General features: G+C 44.0%; 1 protein-coding gene across 5 annotated transcripts in view; it reads left to right on the top strand.

Annotated features, from left to right (window-relative positions):
- LOC122790431 (C-terminal-binding protein 2-like) overlaps positions 1 to 19,772 on the top strand; it is a 1,897,537-nt gene that overhangs the window by 1,764,692 nt on the left and 113,073 nt on the right. The gene's annotated exons all lie outside the window — the stretch shown is intronic.

The raw sequence follows: 19,772 nt of genomic DNA, 5'->3' as shown, positions 1-19,772 counted from the left end.
AACATAGTACAGTTGTGTACTCTTACCATAAATGTAGATGTTCGAGTGTATTCACTGTTGCAGTCCTGGTTACCCTCCCTCCAGCCCCCTGTTTTTCTTGTACTATACCTCTTCTTTCTTTTATTATGCTTAAAAAGCCTTTTTTGGTGTATTTGCTTTTGTTTGGAGGTTTATTTTTGTGTTTATTTTGTGTGTGTGTGTGTGTGTGTGTGTGTGTGTGCATATATATGTATATATATATATATATGTGTGTGTGTGTGTATATATATATATATATATATATATATATATATATATATATATATATATATATATATATATATATATATATTGCTATATGCTCCCCATTTGCCGGGGCACCTGACATCTGGGGCAATAAAAACTGATGTAATGGCGTCAGCTGCATGTTTTATACCTTTGACGACTGGACATGGAAGAAGGGACAGCAGCCGACGCAGTACCAAAGACTTTGTTAATCAGGCCGACTGAGAGCAACCTGCCAGCAGATTACCCAAATGTAAAGACTGCAACAGTGAATACACTCGAACATCTACGTTTATGGTAAGTGTACACAACTGTACTGTCTCATCACCTGATAAGATATCTTATTGTTCAACACAGAGTTCATTTTCTGCAAACTGTATTCAGACAGCTAATTGAGCTAAAACATAAATAAAACAGGACTGAAAATGGAAAAGAAGTGAAATATGTTGTGTTAGAGAGCTGAAGGGGCATTGATAGTCATTCTGTTTTTGTTAAAGGAATAGTGCTTATTTCTGAGATTGCTCTATAATTAAGTAAATCTAACCTGATCCCTGGAGTCCAGGACTGTACGCTTCCATTTTTTCTTTTTCATTAAAAGTACTAATGAAACACTACGTTTGGCTTACTGGACCGTGCCATGCTAGTTGTTAGCATTATATTTAGCATGATTTCTAATGGTAGACTGAAAAAAACAGTATTCATGAGTTTGACCCAACTCTCCTATTTATTTTCTGCGCATTTATTAATGAGCTTTTCTTATTTATTTACTTTGTTTGATTAAACAGTAGGTTAAATGGGTGCCATCTTGTGGTATTTTTGGATACTTAAATGTTGCCTTCTCTGTTTACACTTTGCTAATTAGTTTGTGGTTGTAAGTTGTTGTGCCCTTTTCACATTAGTAGTATTTTGCATTTCATAGTAGGAATCCCCAAAACCTACTACTGTGCAATCACTTGTAATGTCTCATGAATATTTTGAATTTATAACAGCATTTGTAGAGAGAGAGAGATTGTACTAGGCTTCATGATCTGGAGGTAATTTATTTTAGCATGTCCTTTTCTGCTTATGGAAACCTTCCATAGAATGCCAACACGTGTAAAAACAGAATCTACAGAATATTTATGTCTTAATTTGCACACCATTATAAGCTCTCTGGTGAGAATCTCAGGTATTTCAACCGCATACCAACTCTGCTGTACTTGGATGAGTGGGAGCAGTCCTTTATTTTCTTCAGTCACCTCTCTTGTGGCCTGTTTTCAACCCAAAGATATAATTGTTAATTCTTTGTCAGACACTCTACATTCTAGAAAAATCCTGTACATCTACAGATCGGGTCTATATTAGATCACCGAACGCTTAGGTAAGCGAATGGTGATTAATTGACCCCATGTAACCAAAGGCTTACAAAACCGAACTGTCAGAACAGCGATTTTTTTCCAAGGGAAATAAATCGCTGTTCCAAAAAAGTAAGCACATTAAAACATGAGATTAAATGGGGGGCTGTGCCCCCCACACATCCCACTACTTAAATATACCAGCTCCGAGACCACACTACAGTGCCGAAAACAGCTAAGTACCGAAGCGGCCAAGCAAATTCTTTCCCAGGGAAAGAATTCACTTACATGCCGCTTCGATATTTTGCAGTTGAGGTTTTGTCAGTTCGACCAAGACGCATTCGAAAACTTGCATCTTCGGTCTGCTGATAGGAACCCTACAGATCAGCATGCATGTTAATTATATGAATTGGCAGCAGCTTCTGCCACATCCGAATTATATTGTGCAAAATTGTCATAAATTTGACTGGCAAAGGAAAATGATACCCTTTTTTTTTTTTTATTTTAAGAAGTTATATATTTTGGCTGAATAAATGAAGTGGTATATACCCTCTTAGCAGTGCTAATGAGGCAGTTGTATCTATGATAAAATTAAGAAAAACATAAACTGTCACATTCCATGAATACAAAACCAGCACTATTGCACAAACTCCTGCCATAAATGTTGTCTATATTTTATTTATTTGTTAACTGGGTAGTCAGGCTTTTCCTTGGACCCTTTTTAGAAACATTTCAGGCATGGCCATGTTACACCATCAACAATATTAACAGAAATGAATGCCAAAGGTTTTGTAAAAAAAATAAAAATTACAAATGAGTAGGTTATTCTAATTTTCTAAAAGGGCCTATTAAAACTATTGACTTCTGTTACACCTTAAGGTCACAACATGTTTCCTATGTTTCACACGTGATCTAAAACTGTAAGCATTGTCTAATAATAAAACTTTTTTTTTCCTTTCCCCTTTTTTTATACATGGGAAGGGGCTAAGCTTACCATGGTTGAATCAAAGATAACTGCAAGAAATCCCTAGTAGCCTGTGGCTGTCAGACTCAAGACTCTGTCTCAATTTTGCACTCCTGTTGTATCATAAAAAATGTTTGCAGCAAATATGCAATGGTTGCTAGGCAGTGGGCATCCAATATCTGCAGATGTTAGTGTGTGTGGTCTGGATACTAGTTTTATTGTGCCTGAGATGATGCATTCAAATTGTAAAATTAATATAGTAAACCTCCAAGCATTAAGTTGTTAGAATTTGTTTGATTTTTTTATGTGTCTGTGTGTGTTTGTGTCTGTCTGTGTGTGTGTAAGAGTATTGTATTTTAGTTTTGCACAAGTTCAAATATTAATATAAATAAAACACTATTATTGTTCTTTTGTGTTTCATGATATTTTGGTTGTCTTTTCTTCAGTTTGCGTTTAAAAGTTGGTATCCTACAATTTCATTGGAGTGGGCGGGGCTATGTAATTATGTATGCAACTTTTATGTTAATCAACGTACAGATTTATACCTATTTTTCATGGTCCTTTGTCCATATCTTTGGTGTTTCCAGTTTGAAAGGTATGCTCACGAAACCTCTGGCAAGACTGCACATCAAAAAAATACAGTTGTATTTTGAAATCTCTTTGGTCCCAGCATCATTACCTTTTTTGTTTTTTTCCCAAATCCATATTTTGTGATTTGGTAGAAGAAAAATCATTTGGTGGAGACAACAGATTTCCTTAAATCCAGATATCCCGTTCTTTCTCACTGCTCCAAAGCAGTCAGTCATCACAGATGCTTTGGTCTTTGTTGGGAAGCACTTTCAGGAGGGGTAGAAGTGCAGGAGTTGTAGGACATCAAGAAGATACTTATCCTGATCAAGGCACTCAACTCACTGAACCATCTTAGGCACCCGGACCTCTTCAAGTGGTTAAAAACAATACCACCATTGTGTGGTACATCATGCAAAGGGGATCTAGGTCGTACCACCCGTTGCAGACTCTGCGTTAGTTTGGAATGTCGCTTCACAGCACAGTCTTTCTATAGGCATCCTACATTGTGTCAGAATAAAATTATGTGGAAGGCAAGCTGAGCAGGACCACGACAGACTGTCATGAATGGAAACTAGATCAAGGGCTTTAAAGATTTTTATCCATCTGTGGTGATTTACTGAAGTAGAATTCTTTGCCTCCTCTCTGAATGAACAACTTGCAAGTATCTGTTCCAGGACTTCATGCAAGAATCCCTGGAAGATAGATGCAGTTTCTTTTCCTTGAACAGGAATGTTCCTGTATGATCTCCCCCCCTTCCATTAATGTCTAGGGTACTTATGAAGATATAGGTGCAGTCCCCCAAGATCGTTTTGGTGACTCCTTGCTGGCGCAGACTTGCGTGGTTCTCCCATCTTTTGGTAATGGTCAAGGCCATCTACCACAGACTTCCTCATAGACTGGATCTACTCACACAAGAACAGGGGTATTTGATACATCCAGACATAAGTCACCTTTAACTGACTGCCTGAATGATAAGGTCTTAATTCCTGTCAGGCACTAGTTTACTGAGGATGTACGCCAAGTATTAATAGAGGAAAGAAAGCCTGCTACTAGAAAATCATAGTTTTCTAGTTAGTGCCAGCAATATAACCAGCACCCATTCAGGGCTAGTTCTCTGGTTTTACAGTATTTATGGGAGTTGCAGTACTATGGCCTTTCTTATTCCTTAGTTAAAGTTCATTGATCGGCCATGTCAGCACGTCTGCCCATGGATACTCATGTTTCAATGCAGTCTCATGTCATAATGTTCTATAAAGGGATTTTGTATAAGAGGCATCCAAGAAAACTGGTGCTTCTCTTTGGGATCTTAATTTTGCGCTAGAGAAGCTAATACTTGCTTAATTTGAACCGGTTAAACTGGTTGACATGAAGTTCTAAACACGGAAAACAGTTTTAATGTTTGCTGGGAACTCCAAGTAAGGTATGCAGGTTTCCAAGCCCTTATGGTGAGTCAGCAATACAGAAGACCAAAACGTCACTCAACAATTAGTGAATAACCAAAACTTTGTTATAATAAATCCAGATATGTATCCACAAAAGAGACCAACTGGCAATCCTAGCCATCTCCAGAAAGGAAGCCACCAATGCAAAGGAGCAAACAAAGCTTTATTCAATACAAAATGAACTAAACCTATACTCTTTACAAAATGAAATAAACTGGTATTAGATACAAAACACACTAAACCAGTATTCTGCTATGGATCAACACACACTTTTTTCCAGGGTTTCTTTTATGGCTAGAGTGGTATACAAGTTTCCTTTAAGCCAAACTATCCATCTTACCAGATGTTCATCGTGTTATACTGCTGCATTCATTACACTTGGTTATCCTGCCATCAGGCGGTTCCCCCAGTCGGCCTGAGTTCCTAAGTCTTGGTCCGGCGTCAGTTGCTGTCGCCTCCTCCCTGACGTCAGTGCGACAGGGGTATATAAGTTGCAGCCAACGCCATTTTCTTCAGTCTTTCTTGCCGCGTGGTGCCCGAAGCAAAAGCAGTTCGCAAGTGTCGGTCGGCCGACTCCTGAGATTTTCATTCCGAATCCAGAACCGAAGTCTTCTACGCTAAGTACCCCATTGGGGAAACTTTTTCTTGCCACAGACCGATGTCAGTAAAAATTAATAACTGTATTTCTTGTGGGAAGCAAGTACCTCATGAGGATTTCCATTCTTACTGTATCCCATGCCTAAGCCCAGACTACGGCGTCACTGGTTGTCGGTTTTGTGCTAGGTTTAATAAGCGCACTATTAAACGCCTGTTTGATTTTGCCCGACATTATTTTGGCAGAAAATTCAATTATACCATGCCGTCGGAGCTTCCGACGACCGGAATACATAAAAAGCGCAAAGACAAGGATAGGCATCCGAGGCCCAAAACTGACGAAGCCTCTTCTAGGCCAGTCGCCGGTTCTCCGGTTTTCAGCGAGGCGCCTCCGCAGCCCCTGACGACCGTTTCTGTAGAACCACAGGCCACCTCGGACTACCTGAAAAGCCAAGTGGTGCAGTGGTTAAGGTGAATGCCTTTTAAAACTTGCATACTGCTAATTCCATATGCCAGGCTGCATTTGAGGAAACTACAATGGTACCTAAAGAGTGTCTGGTCTCAACACTGTCAAAGTTTGGAAACAGTTATACCACTAATTCCTTGCCTACTACAGAAGTTTCGATGGTGGGCTCAAGCTTGTCACCTCAACAAGGGACAGCCTTTTACTCACCCCACAGCCAGGCAAACACTGACAACAGATGCATCGGATTACGCCTGGGGAGCACACGGCAGTAAAATGTATTCAGGGCAGGTGGCCCGCAAAACAAAGGCATCTTCACATCAATCAAAAAGAGATGCTAGCTGTACAAAATGCTCTAATAGCCTTCAAGGATCTGCTACATCCAGGACAACTACTGTTAAAGACCAACAACACCACAGTTATGTGGTACATAAGCAAGGGGGCACTCACTCTTACCCACTCTGCAGACAAGCCATGAACTTGTGGAAGACAGCTCTAAACTATCAGGTTCATCTGCAAGCACAATTCCTGCCAGGAGAGAAAAACACACTGGCAGACGACTTGAGCAGAAACATCATGGATCCCACGAATGGGAGTTGAATCCACAAATATTCAGAATGATAACACAGAAATGGTGGAGCCCGGACATAGATCTGTTTACATCCCCAATGAACTGCCAGCTACAGAAATTCTGCACAAGGACTTACCATCCACAAGCGTGGAAAGTGGATACCCTCTCATTCAGCTGGAAAAACCTACAAGTATATGCTTTCCCACCACTGCCTCTCCTTCCAAAGGTACTCATCAAAGCCAGGCAGGAATAGCCAAAGATGATCCTGATTGCACCAGACTGGCCACGCCAGCACTGGTACCCAATCTTGAAGAACTTAGCACAAGAACCACCCTGGATTTTGCCTCAAATACCACATCTGCTGAGCACAACAATCGGATACTTCACAGCCAGCTAAAGACTTTAAACCTGGTGGCATGGAAGATTACCTAGTCAAGCAAACAGTGCCTCTTTCCAAAGCTGTTATGGATGTCACTCTGGAGACCAGAAGGCCTAGTACCAGAAAAGCCTATTCGGATAAATGGAAGAGATTCTGTGCCTGGAACCAGGCTCACAGCCTTGACCCTCTTGTCCCAAATATTCCTCAGATACTACAATATTTAACTAAGATGCTGGACAAAGGCCTCTCCTTTTCATCCATCGAGATTCACGCCTCTGCCATCTCTGCTCTTTACAACACGGATCCACCAATTTTCTGTAATCCTTTGCTAAAACAGGACCTCAGAGGGGCTAAAAACATAAGACCGCCCCGTAGAGCGCCTACTCCAACTTGGGACCTCAACGTCGTGTTGGAAAAATTAACTTTACCTCCTTTTGAGCCAGCAAACACAGCAGATTTAAAATATATCTCTTGGAAAACTGCACTACTCCTGGCAATAACATCAGCACGAAGAGTTTCAGAGTTACAGGCACTAATGGCAGTGGAACCATTTATCATTTTCCACCAAGACAGAGTGTCTTAAAGAACTAACCCTACTTTTATGCCAAAGGTGGTATCAGGTGTGGCTCTCAAACTGTCCATTTGCCAACTTTTTATCCAAATCCACAAAATAAAGGGGCAGAGACTACTGCATTCTTTGGACATACACAGGCAGTTACGCTTCTACTTGGACAAAACCAAAGCTTTCAGAAAATCTGAGCAGTTATTGGTAGCATATACTGCAGGAGCACAGGGAAAAGCCATTTCAAAACAGACCATTTCAAAATGGATAGGACACTGTATACGTTTCTGCTATACACACCATGGAAAACCTGTGCCTAACAGCTTTAGGTCTCACTCCACCAGGGCAACAGCCACTTCAACTGCCTACCTCAGAGGAGTACCTACCAAGGACATTTTGGAAGCAGCAACTTGGAGTTCTGTACATACCTTCACCAAGCACTACCATCTGCCTCTATACTCTAAATCCAGAGCTGGCTTCGCCACTACAGTGCTGCAGGGCCTTATAGACACCCCTAATGCCTTATAGTACCAGCCACCCTTCCTCAGCTTTAATGACTGCAGCAGTGTAACACGAAGAACATAGTACAGTTTTGTATCTACCATAAATGTAGATGTTCGAGTGTATACACTGCTGCAGTCCAGGTTACCCTCCCTCCATTCCCTCTGACTTGCTGGTACGTACCTATCTTCTCTACCCTCTGCTACCTATGGGGAGTATTTGCTGGTATCTGAAAGTTGTTGATTGCTTTACTTATTTATGTATGTTTTATTAGCAATTGAAATAGCTTACCTTTTTGGGGGCACCTGACATTTGGGGCAAGAAAAACTGAAGAAAATGGCGTCGGCTGCATCTTATATACCCCTGTCGCACTGACGTCAGGGAGGAGGTGACAGCAACCAATGCCAAACCAAGACTTTGGAACTCAGGCCGACTGGGGGAACCGCCTGACGGCAGGATAACCAAGTGTAATGACTGCAGCAGTGCATACACTCAAACATCTACATTTATGGTAGGTACAAAACTGTACTTTTCTTTCCTAAACCTAAAAATGAGTGAGAATAGATGCTCCATTCCTGGATGTTCATACACAGCTCTGGTGCTATCTTGGCAGAACTGAATCTTTCAGATCTTTAGATCCGTTATTCATTTCTTGTGAGGGTAAAAAGAAGGGACAGCCTGTGTCCTAACAGACTATTTCCAAATGGTTGTCTAAGGCTATTACCTTAACTTATACTCAATATAACAAAAATATTCCAGGCATTGTCAAGGCCAGCTCTACTAGGCCCTTGGCTTCATCTTTGGGTTTTTGGAAATGGTTGAATTCTAGATGTGTTATAAAAACTGCTACTTGGTCCTCTGTACATACTTTTACAAAGCACAATACTCTTGATTCCTTCTCTAGGTCCAGATCAAGCTTTGCTAGGACCATTCTCCAGGGGCTCCTGGACACTTCCCCTTCTACTTCCAAAATGTAGTTGATTAAGGCAATCTTCCCATACAGCTAAGGCTACAGCAGTAATCAATATGATAAACATAGTACAGTTGTGCAAGAGGAACTTTGCATGACAGTAGATTTTGAGATGATTACTGCTGCAGTAGCCACTCCCTCCCCTCTACTCCCCCTGTTTTTTGCTATATGTTTTGCCAGGGTGTGGACATGTATTTTTTGTTGCTCCTAGCAATGTCCTTTCAGGGCTGTGCCTCCCTTCCTCTCTCTTTGCTGGCAGGAAAGCTCTGAACAGCTCTGCACCCAAACTTGTCTTTTAGTAAGCTCAGCTCAAGCTGTTCAATAGTTTGGGCACATAGAAGGTGCCCTGAAGCTTTGGAAGCTGACCAGCTATTGTATCCTTGGCGGGACATAACCCATATAGCTTAGGTTATTCCAGCACTGTTCATTTGAACAAATACTGATGTTCATCATGTTACCCTGCTGCAGTCATCACACTTGGATTATCCTGTCGTCAGGCGGTCCCGCAGTCGGCCGGAATTCCAAAGTCTTGGTCCGGCGTCGGTTGCTGTCGCTTCTTCCCTGACGTCAGTGCGCCAGGGGTATATAGAATGCATCCGACGCCATTTTCTTCGGTCTTTCTTGCTGCGCGGTGCCCGAAACAGAAGCAGTTAGCAAGTGCCGGTCGGCCGACTCCTGAGATTTTCAAAGTGGAATTTCAGATCCGAAGTCTTCAATAAAGCTAAGTACCCCTTTGGGGAAACTTTTCTTGCCTCAGACCGATGTCAGAAAAAGTTAACAATTGTATTTCTTGTGGGAAGCAAATACCTCATAAGGATTTTCATTCTTACTGCATACCTTGCCTAGGCCCAGACCACGACGTCACTGATTGTCGTTTTTGTGTTAGGTTTAATAAGCGTACTATAAAAAGACACTTTGATTTCGCACAACACTACTTGGGTAGAAAATTTAACTACACTATGCCGTCGGAGCAACCGACTACTGGCGTGCACAAACAATGCAAGGATAAGGACAGGCAGCCTAGACCCAAGCCAGACTCCGAGGCCTCGGCTGGTCCGATCTCCGGTTCACCGGTCTTCAGTGCGGCTCCGACGCAGCCCATGACTACTGCAGATCTGGAACCCGAGACTGCTTCGGAGCTTTTAGCGGAGAGTACTAGGCTGATGCAGCCATTTTGTTTAGCCCCTACCGACGACACTGCTGAAAAAGATGGTGCTGCAGAAACACCTTCGGGTTCTGAAGGCGTCTTCAGACCGACTGCGCTCACCATAAAAACGTATCCTAAGACTCCTATTAAACCTAAACAGACTGCATTTCAGTCTCCAGTTAAAGTCCCCATGCCTAAGAAACAGGTGCTCAAAATGGCTGAAGATTTGATCTCTTTAATCAGGGGTTCCCAACCCCCACCCGACAAAAGGCCTAGACAAGAGGAAGATTATGCCTCCTCTGAACAAGCGTCTATTTCCTCAGGCTCCTCAGAGGACCAAGATTACTCCTTCTCCCCTTATGAAGATTCTGATGCTGAGGGTTCTATTCCCTCAGCTTCTCCTCCTGAAGACTACTCCTTTGGGGAAACTTTGCACACTATGAGGGAACATTTTCACTGGGAAGGTCAGGACTACTCTTGACTCAAAGAAAAGGCTCAGAGTTTCTTTTACTCCCCCAGCACAGACCACTTGCCATCCCCCCAGTTTTAGACATTGTGGATGATGTTTACTTAGAATCCAGTTTGAACCCAGATTCTCTGCCTCCTGCTCCAGCCAAACCTGACAGATACTATCGAGTGCCTGATTCCCACAAATTCCTTTATAAAAGCCCTGTTGCTGATCTAGAGACTATCTCCCAGGGTCCCAAAGGGGCTAAGGCTTCTATGGCAAAAAATCCTGTACCCTCTGAAAGGGACTCGAGCACTAGACAGGTGGGGTAAAAAGGTTTACACCTCAGCCACTCTAGCTATGACGGCACTAAATTGCCAATTTCACATGCTAAAATATCAGCAATTTCTAATGTCTCAGTTAAAACAAAAAATGAGCACACTCCCTCAACAGTCTGAATTGAAAGAAATGCAGGATCTGTTGCATGCAACTGAACAGGTGGGCAAACATACTTTACAATGTGGGTTTGATTCTTTGGAGGCTTCCTGCAGAGCAGCTGTCACTGGGTCTGTTATACGTAGGCATGCTTGGTTAAAGGAACAAACTCTGCCTGATCATGTTAAAGCAAAGCTTCTAGATGCTCCTTTACAGCAGGATGTTCTTTTTGGAGTTAAAGCAGAAGAAGTCTTAAAGAAAATGGAGGATAAGGCAAAATCTATGCAGACAGTCAAAGATTTTCTACAGGTACAGTCCCCTCGCTTCAGCAGAAATTGGCCAACAAAAAATTGGTCCTTTCCAGCTACTGACAGACCACAGAGAGGTAAATACAGACGTCCAAGAGGCAGAGGACAACCACAAGCCCAGTACAAACCTTGACAATGGGGCACTGCAACACAGAAGGGAGGAGAAGACCGGTCCCAAACTACCAGAAGGGAGGAGAAGACCGGTCCCAAACTACCAGAAGGCAAACTCAATGACTTGCACCTCATCTGGCCAAGCAACACTCTCTTGGCAGCCCCCTTGGAAGGAAAACTCGCACTTGTTTTCAGACAACTGGCACATTGTCACAAAGGACAAATGGGTCCTAGGCATAATTTCACGAGGATACAGATTCCATTTTCACACCTTGCCAATGAAAAGAGGAATGCCAAACCTGCCACAAAATCAATGGGCAGAGGCACAAAAACAAATTACAGCTCTCATGGACATGAGAGCCATTCAACTGGTACCTGCTCGAGAGCAAGGCCAAGGATTTTACTCAAGACTCTTTCTAGTCCCCAGAAAGGACAATGCTTGGAGACCAATTCTGGACCTTTCAATTCTAAACACCTTCTTACAAGTACCCAAATTCAAGATGCTAACACTACAGCAGCTTCTTCCCATGTTGGTCAAGAAAGCATGGCTAGTAACGTTGGACCTCAAGGAGGCATACCTGCATGTCCCTATCAGACAGAGTTGCAGAAGATACCTCCGTTTCATTGCAGGTTCAATCCATTACCAATTCTCTGCACTGCCCTTTGGCTTATCTACTGCGCCCAGGGTCTTCACAAAATGCCTGGCACCAGTAATTGCATACTGCAGACAGAGGAATTCAAATATACCCATACCTGGACGACTGCCTCATCCAAGCAGAAAGCAAGGACATCCTCTTACAACATCTGGCTTTTGTAAAACATCTTCTAAGTTGCCTGGGGTACACAGTAAACGAAAATAAATCAAAACTAGTACCCTCACAAAATATGACATTCCTGGGTGCCAGCTTGAATACAACGGCCCAGCGGGCTTATCTGATGCCAGACAAACAACTACAACTGACTCAGTATTTCAAAACAATGGCAACAAAGACCCAACTACCTGCAAGAAAAATTCTGCAGGCCGTGGGCTTTATGGCATCTTGTATACTTCTAATACCATTTGCAAAGCTGCATATGAGGAAATTACAGTGGTACCTAAAAAGCGTATGGTCTCAACACAGCCACAGCTTGGACACAGTGATATCTCTCATTCCCTGCCTACAACAGGAGTTTCTATGGTGGTCACAGGCATGTCACCTCAACAAGGGTCAGCCTTTCACCTTGCCCCCAGCCAGGCAAACTATGACAACAGATGCATCGGACTACGCCTGGGGGGGCACACATGGCAGGACAGTGCGTTCAAGGCATATGGACTGCAGATCAAAGGAATCTGCACATCAATCAAAAAGAGATGCTAGCTCTACAGAATGCTCTGACAGCCTTCAAGAATCTATTACATCCAGGACAACTTACAATAAGGACGGACAACACCACAGTAATGTGGTACATAAACAAGGGGGTACACACTCCTACCTTCTATGCAGGCAAGCAATGACCTTGTGGAACACAGCTCTGGCTTACCAAGTTCAGTTACAAGCTCAATTCCTGCCAGGAAAAAAGAACACATTGGCAGACGACCTCAGCAGAAACATCATGGATCCCCACGAGTGGAAACTGGATCCACAAGTATTTGCAATGATAACTCAAAAATGGGGCCTTCCAGACATAGACCTGTTTGCTAGTCCTCAAAACTATCAACTAACAAAATTTTGTACAAGGACACTTCACCATCAAGCTTGGAAAGTGGACGCACTATCATTCAGTTGGAAAAACCTGACAGTATATGCCTTCCCTCCATTGCCTCTCCTCACAAAGGTGCTTCTGAAAGTCAGAAAGGAGAGACCACGACTGATACTCATACCCCCAGACTGGCCACGCCAGCACTGGTACCCACTATTGAGGAATATGGCCCAGGGCCCACCTTGGATTTTACCACAAATTGCCCATTTGCTCACACAGCAAAACAATCAGATTCTTCACAGCCAGCTCAAAACCTTAAATCTGGCTGCATGGCAAATCACCTAAGCATCCAGCCAGCTCCTCTTTCCCAAGCAGTTATGGATGTTGTTCTGGAAGCTAGGAGGCCCAGCACCAGGAAGGCCTATTTGGACAAATGGAAAAGGTTTTGCTCCTGGAACCAAGCTAAAGGCCAAACACACTTCAGCCTCACATGCCTCAGATTCTACAGTATTTAACTGAGATGTTGCACAAATGACTTTCTTTTTCTTCCATTAAAATCCATGTATCAGCTGTTTCAGCCCACTACAACACGGATCCAAGCTTATTTTCACATCCACTTCTAAGGCATTTCCTCAGAGGGGCAAAAAACATTAGGGCCCCCAGGAGAGCACCTACACCAACATGGGACCTCAATTTTGTTTTGGAAAAACTTATGCTACCTCCCTTTGAACCAGCTTTCTCTGCAGATATACAGTTTCTATCATGGAAGACTGCCCTGCTGCTAGCAATAACTTCAGCTAGAAGAGTCTCAGAGCTGCAGGCACTAATGGCAGTGGAACCTCTCCTCATTTTCCATCAAGACAGAGTTTCTCTACGAACTAATCCTAACTTCATGCCTAAGGTGGTTTCCAGTGTGGCTTTAAATCAAACCATCCACTTACCCACCTTCTTCCCAAATCCGCAGAACAAAGGAGAAAGACTCCTGCATTCCTTGGACATTCACAGGCAACTTCGTTACTACTTGGATAAAACTAAGGATTTCAGAAAATCTGACCAGCTCTTTGTATCCTATGCTACAGCTTCACAAGGGAAGGCTATATCAAAACAAACCATTTACAAATGGATAGGACATAGCATTCGTTTTTGCTATACCCATCATGGAAAACCAGTTCCTGCTACCATTAGGCCCCACTCTACCAGGGCAACAGCTACATCTACAGCCTTCCTCGGGGGGGGGGGGGAGATTTTGGAAGCTGCAATTTGGAGTTCAGTACACACCTTTACCAAACATTATCACTTACCACTTTACTGTAAGACTAGAGCTGGCTTCGCCACTACAGATGTCCTTCAAGGATGCATCTGCAGTCATCACATATGGGTTGTCCTGCCTCAGGCAGCCCTTCGGTCGGCCGGATTCCAAAGTCTGGGTCCGGCGTCGGCTGATGTCGCACTTTCCCCGACGTCAGAGCGCCTGGGGTATAAAAGCATCAGCCGACGCCATCTTCCCCAGTCTTTCTTGCCGCGTGGTGCCCGAAGCATAAGCAGTTCGCAAGTGCCGGTCGGCTAGCTCCTGTAATTCAGCTACCGAAGACTTCAAAAAGCTAAGTACCCCATTGGGGACACTTTCTTGCCTCAGCCGATGTCAGATAAAGTTAATAATTGTTTAACTTGTGGGAAACAAATACCTCATAAGGATTTCCACTCTTACTGCCTCCCCTGTCTAGGCCCAGACCATGACGTCTCGGCCTGTTCAGCCTGTGCTTCCTTCAACCGACGCACTCTTAGACGTCGGGCGGAGTTTGCAGAGGAATGTTTTGGGGCTAGTTTTTCATATAAGATGCCGTCGGAGTCTCCGACTTCTCATTTAGTTAAACGGAAGGACAAGGACCAACACACGCGGGCCGCGGTTTTGGCTGAAACCTCGGCCAGGCCTACCGCGAGTGTCTTGGTCTCTGCTGAAACAGAGTCCTTGGTACTTCCAATTAACGAAACCGCTCAACCGACGACCTCGGTCCCGGAGGCCCCGGCTGAGTCTGTTATTGAATTTCCAACAGAAACTGGTGTCCTGGAACCTTCCGACACCATTCCTTTAGACAAATCTACACCAGCACGTGGTGCAGCCAGGCCTCCTGCATCCATGTCCATTAAGGCATTCTCCAGGGCTAAAGCTGCTAAACTCTCAAAAGCTTTGCCTCCCAAGGTTATCCCTCAGGGACCCTCTACTGGTTCACAGATTCTAAGCTTAGCAGAGGATCTTTTCTCCTTAATTAGGGGCTCTCAACCTCATCCGGACAGGGGCTCTCAACCTTCTCCAGACAAAAGGCCCAGGGTTGAGCCCTCTGATCCCCACTCCTCAGATGAGGCCTCTGATGGCTCTACTCTCTCGGACCACCAGGAGGAGGCTTTTTCGGCCTTCGAGGATTCTGATGCAGAGGAATCTATTCCCTCGGCCTCCCCTCCTGAAGAGTTTTCCTTTGGGGAGACACTACACACCATGAGAGAGCATTTCCAATGGCAGGGCCAGGAATTCTCTGATTCCAGGAAAAGATTAAGGACCTTTTTACATTTGCCTCAGCATAGACCTTTAGCTATTCCTCCTGTTTTGAATGTCATTGATGATGTGTACTCTGACTCTAGCACAACCCCTGGTTCTCTCCCTCCGGCTCCTGCCAAACCCGATAGGTACTACAGGGTCCCGGACTCGCATCTTTACCTTTACAAGGCCCACTCTGCTGATCCAGAAACTATTTCCCAGGGCCCTAAAGGGGTTGCAGCTGCCACTGCTAGAAATCCTCTCCCCTCTGAAAGGGAGTCCAGAGCTTTAGAGAGATGGGGTAAAAAAGTGTATACTTCTGCTACTCTTTCTATGAGGGCATTAAATTGTCAATTTCATATGATACAGTACCAAGAGTATTTGTTAGATGAATTGCATAAAAAACTCTTCACCTGACCCCCTAGACCGCAAGTCACTTCAGGATCTGGTACATAACTCACAACAGGATAGCAACCATTTCTTGCAATGTGGCTATGATGCATTGGAAGCTTCATGTAGGTCAGCTATGACTGGCGCAGTCATATGTAGGCATGCTTGGCTGAAGGAACAATCTCTGCCAGACCATGTTAAAGCAAAGCTGCTGGATGCTCCACTGGAAAAGCAAAAGTTATTTGGCTCCACGGCTCAGGAGGTCCTAAAGAAATTTGAAGAAAAGGCAAAATCAGTACAAACAGTCAAAGATTTTCTCCAAGTGCAACCACCAAGATTCAGCAGGAATTGGCCTTCCAAGAATTGGTCATTTCCAGACACAGAGAGGTTTCAGAGAGGCAAGAACAAGCGTGCCAGAGGTAGAGGGCAAGCTAGAGGCTCCTACAGAGGGCGTCAATGGCAGCCTCCCAACCAGAGAGGTAATGCAGGACCTTCAACTGCTGCCCAAGGACAGGCTCAATGACTTTACTTTGACACCGCCAACCAGGGCTCAGTTGGAAGCACCTTTGGGTGGAAAGCTTTCTTTATTCTCAGAAAATTGGCACAGTATTACGAAGGACAAATGGACACTACAAATAATAGACAAAGGATACAGGTTTCATTTCCACACATTACCAAACAGAAAGGGCATGCCAGACCTGCCACCGAATCAAAGGGCAGAGGCTTTGAAACAAATTTCCAGCTTAATGCAAATGAAAGCTATAGAAAAGGTTCCTCTCTCAGAACAAGGCCAAGGATTTTATTCCAGACTATTCCTTGTTCCAAGAAAAGAAAAACAATGGAGGCCTATTCTCGACTTGTCCGCTCTGAATACTTCTCATTGTGCCAAAGTTCAAAATGCTGACTCTACAGCAGCTCCTTCCCATGCTGGGCAAGGGGTCTTGGCTGGTAACTCTAGACCTCAAGGAGGCATACCTGCATGTCCCTATCAGACAAAGTTGCAGAAGACACCTCAGATTTCTTGCAGGGTCAGAGCATTATCAATTCTCAGCATTGCCCTTTGGCTTATCTACTGCGCCCAGAGTATTCACGAAATGCCTGGCATCAGTAATTGCACATTGCAGACTTCAGGGGATTCAAATATACCCATATCTGGACGACTGCCTTATACAAGCGGACAGCCAACAAACTTTGGTAAAACACTTGAATTATGCCATCCACCTACTTCAGGCCTTGGGATATACAGTCAACTTTCACAAATCAAGACTTGTTCCATCCCAAAGAATAACCTTTCTGGGTGCAGATCTAGATACAACCACCCAAATGGCCTTCCTCGCAGAAGAAAAACGAAGTCAACTACCAGATTACTTCAAAAATCTGACAAGACAAACCCAGCTGACTGCAAGGAAGATCCTGCAGGCCCTGGGTTACATGGCTTCTTGCATCCTTCTGATTCCGCAAGCAAGACTACATATGAGGAAACTACAATGGTACCTAAGGAGTTTATGGACTCAGCACAGTCACAGCCTGGAAACTTTGATACCACTCATTCCATGCCTTCAAAAGGAATTTCTGTGGTGGGCTCAAGCAAGCCAGTCAAACAGGGGTCTGCCTTTCAGCAAACCAATAGCCAGCCAAACCATTACAACAGACGCTTCAGACCACGGATGGGGAGCGCACATGGAGGGCAGATGCATTCAAGGTCTATGGTCACAAAAAGAGCTACGCATGCACATAAACCAAAAGGAAATGCTGGTAGTGGTACATGCAGTCGAAGCCTTCAAACCCTTTCTGCATCATGGCCATCTGCTAATAAGGACAGACAACACCACGGTTATGTGGTACATAAACAAGCAAGGAGGCACCCATTCCTATCCTCTTTGCAGGCTGGCAATGAATCTATGGGAACTTTCCTTGAAACTCGATATACAACTACAATCCCAGTTTGTGCCAAGGAAAGACAATATACTGGCGGACAGCTTAAGCAGAAATACCATGGATGCACATGAATGGATGCTGCACCCAGACATCTTTCTACAGATAACACAATCATGGGGGAGGCCGGACTTAGATCTTTTTGCCTCCCCCCACAATCATCAACTGAAGAAATTCTGCTCAAGGACATACCACCCACAAGCATGGAAAGTGGACGCCCTCTCTTTCAGCTGGAGAACTCTAACAGTGTATGCATTTCCACCTCTCCCATTAATGACCAAGGTTTTACTGAAGATTAGGACAGAGCAACCAAAAGTGATTCTGATAGCTCCGGACTGGCCAAGACAGCACTGGTACCCACTGTTAAAGAGCATGTCACGCACGAAACCATGGCCTCTTCCTCTATGGCCACTTCTGCTGACACAGCACAATTACAAAACTCTGCATTCCAACCTGAAAACCTTGCAACTAACAGCCTGGAAAATACCTTGACTCCTCCTCAGGACAAGCTATCTCAGAGAGTGAAAGATATTATTATGGAAGCTCGCCGGCCTTCCACAAGAAAGGCATATTCAGCAAAATGGAAAAGATTTCACATTTGGATCACCACTAAGGGCCTAGATGCGACAGTGATGAACTTGGCACATATCCTGGAATACTTGGCAGAAATGTTCCACAATGGCCTGTCTTACTCTTCCATTAAAATTCATGCTTCAGCAATTTCCGCAGAGTACAATACTGATCCGCCTGTCTTGTCTCATCCTCTCCTAAGATAGTTTCTAAAAGGAATCAAAAACATCAATCCTCCAAGGAAACCACCTCTACCTACTTGGGACCTTAACTTCGTGTTGGAGAAACTAACACTGCCTCCCTTTGAACCAGCAGCATCTGCAGAACTACAGTTCCTGTCTTGGAAGACTGCTTTCCTTCTGGCCATAACCTCAGCAAGAAGAGTATCTGAGTTACAGGCCCTTATGGCAGTACAGCCATTTCTTATTTTTCATCAGGACAGAGTTTCATTGAGAACCAATCTTACATTTATGCCAAAGGTGGTATCCAGGGTTTCATTAAATCAAGCTATTCACTTGCCTACTTTCTTCCCAAATCCACAAAACAAAGGGGAGAAACTTCTGCACACCCTGGACATACACAGACAGTTGCGCTACTACTTGGACAGAACTAAAGGTTACAGAAAAACTGACCAGCTGTTGGTAGCATATGCTGCTGGTACACAAGGAAAAGCAATTTCCAAACAGACAATTTCAAAATGGATAGGGAATTGCATTCGTTTTTGTTACTCCTTTCATGGAAAAACTGTGCCAGCTAACATTAGACCTCATTCCACGAGAGCCACAGCCACCTCCACAGCCTTCTTAAGAGGGGTGGCTACCAAGGACATTTTAGAAGCTGCTACACGGAGCTCTGTGCATACATTTGCCAAGCAATACAATTTACCTTTATATTCCAGATCAGGCTTTGCTACGGCAGTCCTGCAAGGCATTCTAGCTACACCATCCTTTACATAGTTCCTCCACCCCCAGATTGGCTATGGTATTCTACCCATATGTGATGACTGCAGATGCATCCTTGAAGAACATAGTACAGTTTTGTACCTACCATAAATTTAGATGTCCGATAGGTATGCATCTGCAGTCAGGTTTACCCTCCCTCCTTCCCCTCTGTGGTATTTCTTGGGTACTTACCCCTTTTATAGCTAGCTGGGGTGATCTATTATGGTGTATTTGTTTTTATATTATTGTGCATGTTTGGATTTTTAAATGCATCTCTCCAGATTTTGCCTTCCTTAGAGGGCACCTGGCATCTGGGGCAAGAAAAACTGAGGAATATGGCGTCGGCTGATGCTTTTATACCCCAGGCGCTCTGACGTCGGGGAAAGTGCGACATCAGCCGACGCCGGACCCAGACTTTGGAATCCGGCCGACCGAAGGGCTGCCTGAGGCAGGACAACCCCATATGTGATGACTGCAGATGCATACCTATCGGACATCTACATTTATGGTAGGTACAAAACTGTACTTTCTGCAGGGCCTTCTAGCCTCCTCTAACCCTCTATAACTCCTCCACCCATCCTTTGCTTTGGGATTCTACCCAAGTGTGATGACTGCAGCAGGGTAACACGATGAACATAGTACAGTTTTGTACCTACCATA

Source organism: Protopterus annectens, chromosome 16.part0 (genome assembly GCF_019279795.1).
Source record: "Protopterus annectens isolate FY-2018-M chromosome 16.part0, PAN1.0, whole genome shotgun sequence".
Taxonomy (NCBI): domain Eukaryota; kingdom Metazoa; phylum Chordata; order Ceratodontiformes; family Protopteridae; genus Protopterus; species Protopterus annectens.
The sequence above is the reverse complement of the archived record's forward strand: the minus strand, read 5'-3'. Positions and strand labels throughout refer to the sequence as shown.